Source organism: Scyliorhinus torazame, chromosome 12, assembly GCF_047496885.1.
Source record: "Scyliorhinus torazame isolate Kashiwa2021f chromosome 12, sScyTor2.1, whole genome shotgun sequence".
NCBI lineage: Eukaryota > Metazoa > Chordata > Chondrichthyes > Carcharhiniformes > Scyliorhinidae > Scyliorhinus > Scyliorhinus torazame.
The window spans coordinates 89737837-89752215 of record NC_092718.1 but is presented as its reverse complement, the minus strand read 5'-3'; positions in this window follow the sequence as shown (position 1 = coordinate 89752215).

The following is a 14379-nucleotide window of genomic DNA, read 5'->3' as shown; positions in this document are numbered from 1 at the left end:
TGATGCCCTACGTAGGGTAAACTCATCGTCCTCGTGTGCCAGGCTAAGCCTGATACAATTTAAGGTGCTACACAGGGCGCATATGACTGGAGCACAGCTTAGTAAATTTTTGGGGGTAGAGGATAGGTGTGCGAGATGCTCGAGAGGCCCAGCGAATCACACCCACATGTTCTGGTCATGCCCGGCACTACAGGGGTTCTGGGTGGGGGTGGCGAATGTGCTTTCGAAGGTGGTGGGGGTCCGGGTCGAACCAAGCTGGGGGTTGGCTATATTTGGGGTTGCAGAAGAGCCGGGAGTGCAGGAGACGAGGGAGGCTGACGTCTTGGCCTTTGCGTCCCTTGTAGCCCGGCGCAGGATATTGTTAATGTGGAAGGAAGCCAAACCCCCGGGGGTGGAGACCTGGATAAACGATATGGCGGGGTTTATAAGGTTGGAACGGATTAAGTTCGTGTTAAGGGGTTCGGCTCAGGGGTTCACCAGGCGGTGGCAACCGTTCGTCGACTACCTCACAGAAAGATAGATGGAATGGAAAAGAAATAGACAACAGCAGCAACCCAGGGGGGAGGAAGGGGGGGGGGTGGAATCGGATGGACTCTCAGGGATGTTATTGTATATGTATAGGTATTCGGTATATGTAATTGTATATTGGATTGTTGGATTATATTTTTGGAGAGTATTTATTTTGGACAAGGCAGTTGCCATGTAGTTTTGTTTTTGTTTATATATTATTTATTTATTTGTTTAAAACTGGCCACGGCTATTTATATTGCTTTATTGTTGTGTAAAAGAAACACTACGTATTGTTATGTTTGGCCAAAAAGCTTGAATAAAATATATGTTTTTTAAAAAAGAGGGGGAGAAGAACACAGAGTCTCGCTATACGCGGATGACCTACTGTTGTATGTGTCGGACCCAGTGGGAGGGGATGATAGAGGTTATGCGGATGTTGAGGGAGTTCGGAGGTTTCTCGGGATATAGGCTTAACATGGGGAAGAGTGAACTATTTGTGATACACCCAGGGGACCAGAGTAGAGAGATAGAAGGCCTGCCTCTAAGGAAAGTGGAAAGAAACTTCCGATACCTGGGGATTCAGATCGCTAGGAACTGGGGAACCTTGCACAGACTTAATCTGACACGATTGGTAGAACAAATGGAGGAGGACTTCAAGAGGTGGGACATGCAGCCTCTGTCGTTGGCGGGCAGAGTGCAGGCAATTAAGATGATGGTCCTCCCGAGGTTCTTATTTGTATTTCAATGTCTCCCTATACTAATCACTAAGACCTTTTTTAAAGAAATAGACAGGAGCATCACGAGCTTCGTGTGGGCAGGGAAAGTCCCGAGGGTAAGGAGGGGGTTCCTACAACGTAGCAGGGACAGAGGAGGATTGGCCCTACCGAATTTGGTCGACTACTATTGGGCCGCCAATGTGGCGATGATTCGTAAATGGATGATGGAGGGAGAGGGAGCGGCATGGAAAAGACTGGAGAGAAAGTCCTGTAAAGGGACGAGCTTAGAGGCGCTGGTGACGGCGCCGCTACCGCTCTCACCAAAAAAGTTTACCACGAACCCGGTGGTGGCGGCAACATTGAATATCTGGGGACAATGGAGGCGACAGAGAGGTGTGCGGGGAGCCCTGGTGGGGTCCCCAATCAGGAACAACCATAGGTTTGCCCCAGGAAGAATGGATGGAGGATTTCAGAGCTGGCACCAGTTGGGAATTAGGAGGGTGGGAGATTTATTTATAGATGGGACGTTTGCGAGCTTGGAAGCATTGGAGGAAAAGTATAAGCTGCCCCGGGGAAACTTCCTTAGATATATGCAGGTGAGGGCGTTCACAAGACAACAGGTGAGGGAATTTCCGCTGCTCCCGGTACAGGGGATTCAGGACAGAGTGCTTTTGGGGGTGTGGGTCGGAGAGGGCAAGGTGTCAGAGATATACCGAGAGATGAGGGAAGAGGGGGAGGAGTTGGTGGGCGAATTAAAAGGAAAGTGGGAAGAAGAGCTAGGGGAGGAGATAGAGGAGGGTATGTGGGCTGATGCCCTAAGCAGGGTAAATTCCTCTTCCTCGTGCGCCAGGCTTAGCCTGATTCAATTCAAGGTGCTACATAGAGCACACATAACGGGAGCAAGACTGAGCAGGTTCTTTGGAGTGGAGGACAAGTGTGGGAGGTGCGGCGGAAGCCCGGCAAACCACGCACATATGTTTTGGTCGTGCCCGGCACTGGAGGGGTATTGGAAGGGAGTGACGGGAGTGATTTCTAAGGTGGTGAAGGCCCGGGTCAAACCAGGCTGGGGGCTAGCTCTATTTGGAGTTGCGGATGAGCCGGGAGTGCAGGAGGCGAAAGAGGCCGACGTTGTGGCCTTTGCGTCCCTAGTAGCCTGGCGTAGGATCCTACTCATGTGGAAGGAGGCGAAACCCCCCGGACTGGAGGCCTGGGTAAACGATATGGCGGGGTTCATAAAACTGGAGCGGATAAAGTTTGCCCTGAGAGGATCGGCTCAAGGGTTCACCAGGCGGTGGCAGCCATTCCTCGACTACCTAGGGGAACGTTAGAGGGAAGACAGATGACCAGCAGCAGCAACCCAGGGGGGAGGGGGGGGTGGAAGTTTTAGTTTATGTTAAACGATTAGATTACCATGTTGATTAGCCATTTGTTTATTGTTAAACTTTCTTTACTGTTATGTTTGATCTGTAAAGGGAAAACATTTTGATCGAAAAAATTTCAATAAAACATTTTTTTTTTTAAAAAAGAACTTCGACTACCATTATCCGACCACACGCAGCAATTGTCGAGGTTCCAAGGACAGGTGTGTGAGTATCCTATTTCTGAACCTGTGACAGTCACTTACGAGAATAAGTCTGCAGAGCATCAGTTTGTAGTGACTACTGGATTGGACTGTAATTTGTTGGCCCGAGATTTACTGTGTATCTTCCAGCTACAGCTAGAGTACGGAGACGAAGGGGTAACGGTCCAATCATGGAGGATGAGACAACAGTGCTATATTTCTATCACCCCCAGTGGTGGACGTTAGACATTGAACATTCACTGCATCATGTTACCCTGGCCTATGACAGAACCGGACAAAACAGGGAGTTGGAGGACAAATACCGGCCATTAATTGGGACCGAATGGCCAGTCAAAGTTACAGCCACAGTCACGGGAAAAGAAGATACAGCCGACTTTGTTACAATACCACCACATTTATGGCCACAGTCAGCTTCGGTAAGCCCTCATATTACACGTCAGGTCCACGACCAGTACCATGCCAGGGATTTGGGGCCTATGGTAAGGAGGGCAGTGGATCATTCAGATCAAACAGAGTACGCACTTCAAGTCACGCCAGACGGCATTGCCATAAAATATTTTGAGGTCCCTGAAACGATTAACACTCGACTGCAGCCCCGTCTATGGACAAATTAATCCGAGAGCTGTTGCAACAGGGTATTTTGGTCCCTTGCCAATCAGAATGTAACACCCCCATACTTGCTGTGCCTAAACCAGCCAAGCCAGACCAGTACTGATTAGTACAGGATTTACGTTCAATCAATGCCATCGCATAGCCGTTACATGCTCTCACTCTCCAACAGGATATTACGGTGTATAGCTTCCACTCGGTCATCGCACTACTGAGGCAACTGCAGACTCAGCATCTTACCGCAGCTCGTCAGAATAGGTATGAGATATACCTTTTGAACAATCCACGTCTGACATTTAAACACTGTACCACTATCAATCCAGCCTGTTTTCTTAGTGGTCCCCCTGTCCATGAAGACGGAACTGGCCACGACTGTTTAGCCTTGATTCAGGAAACTACCACAATAAGGGACGATTTGAGTGATATTTCGTCAGAACAACCTAACATAATTATGTGTGGTCAAATATCCCACCGGGGTTTAGTTAATGACTTACTGCAGGCCCTCCTTATGCCCGCGCAGATTTTCGTCATTAAACGCGCTGCCCACACAAATGGTAAGACCCCAGTTGACGTTGGCAATGAACAAGCAGATTGTGCAGCGCGGACAGCCGCGCAAATTCAGCAAGAGATGGTGCCTAAAATGTTAAGTCAGACTAAACGATCTACTATAAATATGTCTGCTTCTGACAAGTCAATGCCAACCATCCAAGACGTCATAAGGTTACAGGAGGACGCTCCGGAGAGTGATAAACAAATGTGGAAACAGTTAGGTTGTACATATGATTCTGTTTCCTCTTTATGGACCACGCCAGCACATCAGACTTGTATGTCTGATGTACTGGCTTTATGGGTCATCGAATGTGTACACTTTGCAACTCATTGTGGGGCTCGGGGGACTAGTGATTTGTTGCTGGACACTTGGTGGCACCCTAAAATGCAGGGGTTGGCCCAGAGTATCAGTAATCGGTGTTTGATTTGTCAGCAATATAACACCGGAAAAGGTATCCCTTGTGGGATGGGGCAAACCCCGTTGCCCAGTGGTCCCTTTGAGACGCTCCAAATGGATTACATTGAGTTGGAAAGGTGTCAATGTTATAAATATGTTTTGGTCATTGTGGATGTGTTCAGCAGATGGGTTGAGGCGTATCCGACTACCGATAATAAAGCTGCTACTGTGGTTAAAGTTCTGATGCGGGAAATCATTCCCCGGTACAGTATACCAGCTCGGTTGAGTTCTGATAACGGGCCTCATTTTCTTGGACAGATTAACCTGCCTCTCTTCCCCAGTGCTATTTTACAGGTGTGGAGCATGATGGGGTGGCTACGCACCGTCTGTGTGATATTTGGCCTCACCTCGCTTGGAGTGTTATTGGCGACGGACATGGAAAAGGGGAATATTATCTACATTTGTAACCCCAACCAATCTACAAGGATATATCACTTATGCAAAGGTGATGTTCTTCGCTGCCCCCATATACGAGGACATGGTATCGACTCATGGAAGGTCGTCAAAGTTAAGGAGAATGCAGGACTCACGAAGCAATTGCACCGGTCCCGGCGATGGGAAGGGAACATTATATGGACATTGCCTTGTTTTTGGAATACATGTAAATTTGATTTTGGATGTGTTAAGATTGGTGCAATAAAGGTAACATCAGGCCGTCAGGAGAGCGTAGGAAGAGGCTGTGAGAGAGAGAGAGGGACTAGAGAGAGGACGGGGCGTGTGAGAAGGGAAGTACAGCTAGAACATAGGTTACCGGGAGATACACTTAATTTAGTTAAAGGCCAAACTGAGGAAAACCTGGGTAGTATGAATCTCTTCTACCAGGTTTACCACCGCTTGTATGGCCACGGACGGGTTGTCTGCTACCCGAACCCCGCAGCGGTGTCTAGGTTATTTTCTGTTTCACCGCTTTGGGGCACTCCCCAAACGGTGGTTCATTGTCAGTGTTCCGAGCCACCGCCCGAGCATGTCACTCTTCCTTACGATCCGGGTTCAGCACCACCGGCTATTTGCCTTCCCCTTCCTCGGGATAATTCCCATTCACAGTATGATAGGCTGCAACGGTGGAGGGCGTGTATACCTAGCCACTTCACTCCCAATAGGGATTCCCGGTCGTACGAGAATTGTTTCAGCAGTGAAGGATACGGCTGTTTGCTGGTAGAGGTGGAAACGAATATAACATGTCTGTTCCCCACCTGTACGGACAGGAGGTGCCATATCACCCAGGCGTCTGGCCAATGCGTTTGTTACACCACTTGCGTTCCATTGAACGCCGGCCTCCAGCTCCTTTGTGGCTGGGCGAATGTCTCTCATATCACTGTTGGGACTAGGGCTTTCCGCATTGCTAGGCGGCCCGAATGGGCGTTTCGAAGCTGGATAAACTGGGCTACCGATATACTGATTGTGATGCTAGCCTGCACACGGAGCAAGGATACTACTTTTTATTTAATGGCACAGCGACCAATGTTTTGTCACCCCCATTTCCCCGCCAAATTGCTATTGGGACTCTAGTCCCTACCACAGCCCCTGCCCTTCGGCGTGGAAGCTGCATAATCAGTTAGCACGCCGGGCAGTCTCGGCTGAATTTTGCGAGAACTGGAAAAAACCTCAGGTTCTCGCACCCAACCAGGGTCACTCAGCCGGATGGGGGATTCTGAGCGTCTTGACACTGGGAGGTGTGGGGGGTTCCTTGGCTGTCAGCAATAGGAATTATTTTATTTGTGGCCTTACCATCTTGGGAAATGAAACCTTGGGAGCCCTCGGGGCAATAACCAAGGAATTGTCTCAGCTACGGTTGTTTGCAATGCAGAACCGGTATGCTCTTGACTATCTTCTGGCCCGTGAGGGTGGTGTATGCGCCATAGTGCAGGGCAAGTGTATCATGGGAGTTCAGGACTTGACCGCTAACATCACTAAATTTATGGATCACATACGGGACCACCTGGACGGAATGCAGGATCCTGGCTCTTGGGGTAACTGGGGATTTGGAGGTTGGAAGGACTGGTTGATAAATATGGCCATGTATTTAGTGGTGGCTATCGGCTGCATCTTTGTGGGCCTAGCCATCCTTAAATGTGTGATGGGTAGAATGCAGGGTGCACTGGAACAGATCAACGCCCCTAAAATCTTAGCTGTCAAAATCCAGGAGGGTGCAGCAGATGAAGGGGGGCTACGCCAGGAATTGGAAATGCAGCGACGGATCTTTTTAGATGAGGAACCGTAGCTATGGATTGGATAGTTCGGTTATCATGGAATGATAATCGGAGGGAATGACGAATGTGATATAAAATAGTTACTTTAGAGATATTAGTTACTGTAATGTAGAGATAGGCCAGTCTCATTCTGGTGAGTTCACAGACAAAGGATTTCAGACCGCATGGCAAAGCAAAGGAAGAGGTGTGTCCACCAAAGGAGGGGAAAAGGATGCTGGGTAATAGGGGCCAGAGGAAGGGATTGGAAGTGAGCCAATCAGAATGTATCACCAGGTCAGGAGGGGTATAGGATGACCTAAGGGCATCGTGTATGTGAAACTTGATGCCATTTGAATGTATCAGTAGAGACTTCTTTGTTCTACAGACTCACTTGATTCCAGAGGGGTACGAAGCAAGATGTGCTTTGTGCCGCTGTGAACTGAGTAAAGCTTGCAAACTAAATAAAATAACTAATGCTGTACCTGCAAATCCATCTCGACTTTTATTGAGGCCAGACTGACGGGTAAAGAAATTTGGGATTGGTCACCTCAGTCTCTCTCTCGGGGTGCACTGTGATCAGGGCAATATCAGAATAGTTCAGATGGCTAGGGAGTTATGTATAGTTACTGTTGTTAGATCTTGTTAACCTTATCACTAGTATAAAAGTTAAAGTAAAGAACTCATGCACTTATTGTTATAGTTACTCAATAAACCTTTGTTGTTACTGGACGAGTTTGAGTCTTCTTCATCGAGATTCAGAAGACCTCGCCATCAACCAAGGATTGAGTAGCACGTGTGACCTTCACGCAGGTAACACAACACGGATGACGGGCTTTTGAAGGAGCATCAGAGACTGCAGCTGGAATTTGGGCTCCTGTCCACAGGTAAGGCAGAGGGAGAGCCGAGGAGGGTAAAGGTGGCGGTGTATGAATATGGGGAAAAAGCTAGCAGGATGCTGGCTCACCAGCTGAGGAACCAGGAGGCGGCGAGAGATTGGACGGGGACAGGGGGTAAGGTGGTTCTGGATCCGGCGGGGTGAACGACGTGTTTCAAGAGTTTTATAGTAAATTGTACGGGGGGGGGGGGGGGGGGGGGGGGGGGGGGGGGGGGATGAAGCGATTTTGGGGGGGGCTGGAGTTCCCAAGGATAGATGAGGAGTTGGTGGAGGATTTGGGAGCCCCAATTGGACTTGGGGAGGTTATAGACGGGTTGGGGGCGATGCAATCGGGTAAAGCCCCGGGACAAGACGGATACCTGGTTGAGTTTTATAAAACGTTTTCCGGGTAGTTGGACTGCTCCTCGTAAAGGCTTTTAATGAGTCAAAGGAGCTGGGAGTGCTCCCCCCCAACGTTATCTCAGGCATCGATCTCCCATTTTTTGAAGCGGGATCCGGATCCGGAGAGCTGTGGTTCGTATAGGCCAAACTCCCTGCTAAATGTCGATGCAAAATTGCTGGCAAAGATCCTGGCCACACGCATAGAGAGGATTGTGTTCCGGGGGTAATGGGGGAGGACCAGAAGGGATTTGTTAAGGGACGACACCTGACGTCCAACATTAGGTGGCTCCGAAATGTAATAATGCCTGTGGAGGGGCACACGGTCAAGGTGGTGATGGCCATGGATGCAGAAAAGGCCTTTGATCGGGTGGAGTAGAAGTATTTGTGGGATGTCCTTGGAAGGTTTGGGTACTCCACAAGCCCAGTGGTAGTGGCAGACCTGAGAGTGTGTGGACAATGGAGGCAGCACATGAGACTGGAGGGGGCATCGGTGTGGTCACCGATGTGTGACAATCACCAGTTCGCTCCGGGGGGACTAGACGGGGGCTTCAGGAGGTGGCAGCAGGTAGGGATAGAGAGATTTGGAGATCTCTTCATTGAGGAGGGTTTCCCGAGCCTGGAGGAGCTAGAGGAGGAGTTGGGAGTTGGCAGGGGGGGGGAGGGGGGGGGGGGGAACGGATTCTGGTACCTGCAGGTACGGGATTTTGTTCAGAGGCAGGTACCGAGCTTCCCTCACCTCCCACTAAGGGGACTACAGGATATGGTAATGTCTAAAACAGGGTTGTGGAGGAGGGGGTCTCGGAAATATACAAGGAACTGATGGAGAGGGGTGCCAATTGGGGAGGTGAAGAGGAAGAGCTGGGCGGAGAGTTGGAAGTTGAATTATGGGATAAGGCCCTGAGGAGAGTCAATGCATCCTCGTTGTGTGCCATGCTTAGCCTGGTCCAGTTCAAGGTGGTCCGCAGGGCTCATATGACTGAGGCCCGGATGAGTAGGTTTTTTGAGGAGGTGGAGGACAGGTGTGGGCGATGTGGGGGAAGTCCTGCAAACCATGTACAGATGTTTTGGGTGTGTCCGAGGCTGAGGGGATTCTGGCAGGAATTCTCAGATGTCATGTCAGAGGTCCTCGGAGGGAGGGTGATCAGAGTTCAGAGATAGCAATATTTGGAGTGTTGGATGATCCGGGAGCCGGGGGGGAGGGGGCGACGTTTTGGCCTTTGCCTCCCTGGAGACGGATTTTACTGGGATGGAGGGACTTGGAACCTCCAAAGTTGGGGATGTGGCTCAGTGACATGGCAGGGTTTCTCAGGCTAGAGAAGATTAAGTTCGCCTTAAGGGGTTCATTACAGGGGTTTGCTCGGAGGTGGCACCCGTTCATTGACTTCTTCAAGGAAAATTGACCGTCAGCAGTTTGGGGGGAATGGGGGGGGGGAATTGACAGTCAGCAGGAGGGGGGGGTGAGGCATGGAAGTCTAATGTATGGTTAGTTAGGATTTAGGGCTGTGGGGAGTTGGGTATGTTATTGTGGGGTTTTTGCGTGTGTTGGATTTCTCTGCTGTTTAAAATGTTAAAATTATAAATGCCTCAATAAAATATTTTCTAAAGAAAAATTGTATGGAAATTGGGCTTAAGTGGTGCTTATTGGTTTCTTGTTTGGCTGAAGCGAGATCCCGATTTCGCCTACAGGAGTGGGCCGGTTGCATCGCAAAATGTTTGCCACCTGGCACGATTTTCGTTTTTGGCCTCTCCCGCTATTCACCAGGCTCGCTTTGCTTGGGCAAGAGTGTAAAGAGGACGGAAGATCGCGCCCATTGATACAATATTGAGGCAAGATATTAGCACAGATGATGTGGAATCTGTCTGGATTGAGTTAAGAAACACCACGGGGCAAAAAACATTCATAGAGGTGGTATACTGACCACCAAACTGCAGTGATGTTGGGAATACCATTAGACAAGAAATCAGAGCTGCATTTGTGACTATGGGGGACTTTAATCTGCATATAAATTGGGTGAGTCAAATTAGTCACGGTGCAAAAGGGGAGGAATTTTTGGTGTATAGGGATGGTTTTCTGAACCAAAATGTTAAGGAACCAACAAGGGAACAACTTCGACTGGGTGTTGTGCCACGAGAAAGGATTAGTTGGTAATCTAGTTGCGAGAAAACCCTTGGGGATGAGTTGCATAATATGATAGAATTCTTTATCAAGGTGGAAATGAGGTAGTTGATTCTGAGACTAAGATCCTGAATCTCAATAAAGGTGACTACCATGGTATGAGACATGAGTTGGCTATGATGGACTGGGAAATATTATTGAAAGGGAAAACAGTGGCCAGGCAATGGCAGGCATTCAAGGAACAAATAGGTGAACTCCAAAAGTTGATTATTCCCATTTGGCGCAAGAGTAGAAAGGGATCTGAGGCCAAACCATGGCTTACAAGGGAAATTAGAGATAGTATTAGATTCAAAGAAGAGACATTCAAATTAGCATGCAAAAGCAACAGACCCGAGGTTGAGGGACAGTTTAAAATTCAGCAAAGGCAGAGCAAGGGATCGATGAAGAAGAGAAAAATACAATATGAAAGTAAGGAACATAAAAACTGACTGTAAAACTTTCCGTAGGTATGTAAAGAGAAAAAGATTGATAAAAACTAATGTAGGCCCCTTACAGTCAGACACGGAGGAATTCATAAGAGGGAACAAAGAAATTGCTGAGGAACTACATTCGCACTTTGCTTCTGTCTTCACAAAGGAATACATGAATAATGTATCAGACAATCTGAGAAACACAAGGGGAGCTGAAGGAAATGAATGTTAGTAGAGAAATGGTTTGGGGGAAATTAATGGTATTGAAAGCGGAAGTATCTCTGGGGCCTGATAATTTTCATCCCAGAGTACTTAAGGAAGTGGCCCTAGAAACAGTGGATCAATTGCCGCTCATTTTCCAAAGTTCTTTGGACTGTGGAATGGTTCCTACAGATTGGAGGGTAGCTAATATAACTCCGCTATTCAAAAAGGGAGGTAGAGAGAGAACAAGGATGTATAGACCAGTAAGCCTAACATCAGCAGTCAGCAAGTTGCTAGAGTTCATGATCAAGAATTTCATAGCACAGCATTTGGAAAGCAATGGTATAATCAGACAAAGTCAGCATGGATTTAAGGGAAATCGTGCTTGACAAATCTACTGGAATGCTTTGAAGTTGCAACTACTAGAGTTGACCAGGGAGACCCAGTAGATGTGGTTTATTTAGACTTTCAGAAGGCTTTCAACAAGGTCTCATATAGCAGGTTACGATGTAAAGTTAAAGTGCATGGGATTGCGGATAATGTATTGAGATGGATAGAAAGCTGGTTAGCAGCCAGGAAGCAAAGAGTTGGATTAAATTGTTCTTTTTCTAATTTGCAGGCAGTGACTAGGAGGTACTGCAGGGATCTGTGCTAGGACCCCAACTGTTCACATTATTTATTAATGATTTGGATGAGAGAATTAAATGTAATATTTCCAAATTTGCAGATGATACAAAGTTGGGTGAACTGTGAGGAGGATGCAGAGATGCTTCAGCGGGATTTGGACAGGCTTAGTGAGTGGGCATATGTATGGCAGATACAGCAAAATGTGGATAAATGTGAGGTTATCCACATTGGTAGCAAAAATAGGAAGACAGATTATTATTTGAATAGGTGTAGATTGAGAGGTGGTTACTCAGCGAGACCTTGGTGTCCTTGTGCACCAGTCGCTGAAAGTAAGCCCGCAGGTATAACAGGCAGTAAAGAAGGCAAATGGAATGTTGGCCTTCATAGCGAGAGGATTTGAGTATAGGAATAGAGATGTTTCACTGTAATTGTATATGGCATTGGTGAGGCCACACCTGGAGTATTATGTGCAGTTTTGGTGACCTTATCCGAGGAAGGATGTTCTTGCTTTGGAGGGAGTGCAGCGAAGACTGATTTCTAGGATTGCGGGACTGTCATATGAGCAGAGGCTAAGTCGGTTAGGATTATATTCATTGGAGTTTAGAAGAGTGAGAGGGGATCTCATAGAAACGTACAAAATTTTAACAGGATTAGACAGTGTAGATTCAGAAAGAATTCTCCCGATGGTGAGGGGAGTCCAGAACGAGGGGTCATAGTTTGAGGATAAGGGGTAAACCTTTCAGGACTGTGGTGAAGAGCAATTTCTTCACCTAGAGAATGGTGAATCTGTGCAATTCACTTCCACAGAAAGTAGTTGAGGCCCAAATTTGTGATTTCAAGAAGGAATTAGATATAGCTTTGGGGGTTAAAGGGATCAAGGGATTATTGGGGGAGAAGGCGGGATCAGGGTATTGAATTTGATGATCAGCCATGATCATAATGAATGGCGGAGCAGTCTCGAAGGGCTGAATTGTCTCCTCCTGCTTCTATTTTCAATGTATATTTCTATATATCTTAGGACGAACCCCACCGGAGATTCTGTCCTGCAGCCATGCCGGCCTGACACAAGAGGGCCTGTGGACCTCGCCAGAGGGTGGGATTACCCAGTCCACTAGCTGCGTGTTTCTCAGCGGCACACCATTCACTGGCCGTGCGATTCTCTCTCTCTCCACCCCCCCCCCCCCGATTGTCAATGTGATTTCATTGTAACCACCCCATGCCACCGCGAAACACATTGGCAGGTGTGGTGGTATGTATTAGGGGTAATACGGTACACCATGATGCCGAGAGGCTATTGGTGGATAGATACTGAGTCCTGATTGGATCTGCCGCCTACTGGGCTCCACCCAGAAAGGCGGGGTATAAGAACCCAGGTTCTCCCAGCAGCCGCATTCTGTAACTGAGCTGCTGGGGAACAAGTCTGCTCAATAAAGCCTCGATTGAGTTCACTACATCCCACCTTGTGTGTTATCGATGGTGCCACAATTTATTGAGCACACTTAAAAAGGAATATGGAGTTCCGGATCGCCCCGGAGTGCCTGCGAATCGGTCCCCAAGCAGCTAACTCAACATCAACGTTTAAGCACTGGCTGGCGTGCTTTGAGAGATACCTCCGAACGGCCCCCGGCAGACCAACAGAAGACCAGAAGATGCAGGTCCTACATTCCAGGGTGAGTCCCGAGGACGCGGATGATTTCCAAGCGGCGATCACCATGCTGAGAGAGACCTACATTCAGCCCGTCAACCAGGTCTATGCACGCCACCAGCTCGCGACGAGACGACAAATCCCCGGGTAATCGCTGGACGAATTCTAGTGCTCTACTGATTCTGGGAAGAAACTGCAACTGCCCGGCAGTAACGGCGAATGAGCACACGGAGCTCCTGATCAGAGACGCTTATGTAGCAGGTTTGGCATCATCTCAAATTCGCCAGAGACTTTTAGAAAAAGACTCTCTCTGACTCACGGAGGCTCGGGCCCTGGCAGCCTCCCTCGATGTGGCCTCGCAAAACGCCCGCACCTACGCCCCCGATCGCACTACAGGCCCTTGGGCTCCGTGGACCCCCGCCGCGATCGACTCCCCGGCACCCCCCACCCCCCGCAAGCCTGCGCGGCCAGAACCCCAGGCCACCCGGGGGGGCCCGGCTGCTATTTTTGCAGGCAGCTGAAACACACCCGGCAGCGCTGCCCAGCCCGCTCGGCCACCTGTAAAAGCTGCGGCAAAAAGGGGCACTACGCAGCGGTGTGCCAGTCCCGGGGGGTCGCCGCTATCGACGGGGAAGAAACGGGACCACGGACCCAACCCCCCCAGTGACCCATGTGCGGCCAACGGGCGCCGCCATTTTGGACCCCGGACCCCACGAGGGGGGATGGGCGCCGCCATCTTGTTACCCGCGGGCCACGTGCGATCCATGTGAGAGGCCATTTTGTCCACCCCCGACCGTGTGCGATCCATGGACGCCGCCATCTTGGCTAACAGACAAGGACCCCAGCATGGACGGCTCCACGCTACCTGAAGACAATGACCAGATGCAGCAACCACGTTTGGCATCGGTGACCCTGGACCAGTCGCGGCCCCAGACGCTCCAGACAGCAACGACGAAAGTGCTGGTGAATGGGTACGAGACGCCGGTGTTTGATCGACTCTGGGAGCACGGAGAGTTTTATTCATCCGGACACAGTAAGGCGCTGTTCCCTTGTAATTCGTCCATGCACCCAGAAAATTTTCCTGGCGGCGGAGTCCCACTCCGTTGAAATCAAAGGGTTCTGCATCGCAAACCTAACGGTACAGGGGAGAGAGTTCAAAAATTACCGGCTGTATGTCCTCCCCCACCTCTGCGCTCCCACCCTCCTGGGGTTGGATTTCCAATGCAACCTCCAGAGCTTAACATTCAAATTTGGCGGCCCTATACCCCCACTGACTATCTGCGGCCTTGCGAACCTCAAGGTTGAACCGCCTTCCTTGTTTGTGAACATAACCCCGGATTGCAAGCCCGTCGCCACTAGGAGCAGACGATACAGCGCCCTGGACCGAACATTTATCCGGTCAGAAGTCCATGTGCTGCTGAAGGAAGGCATA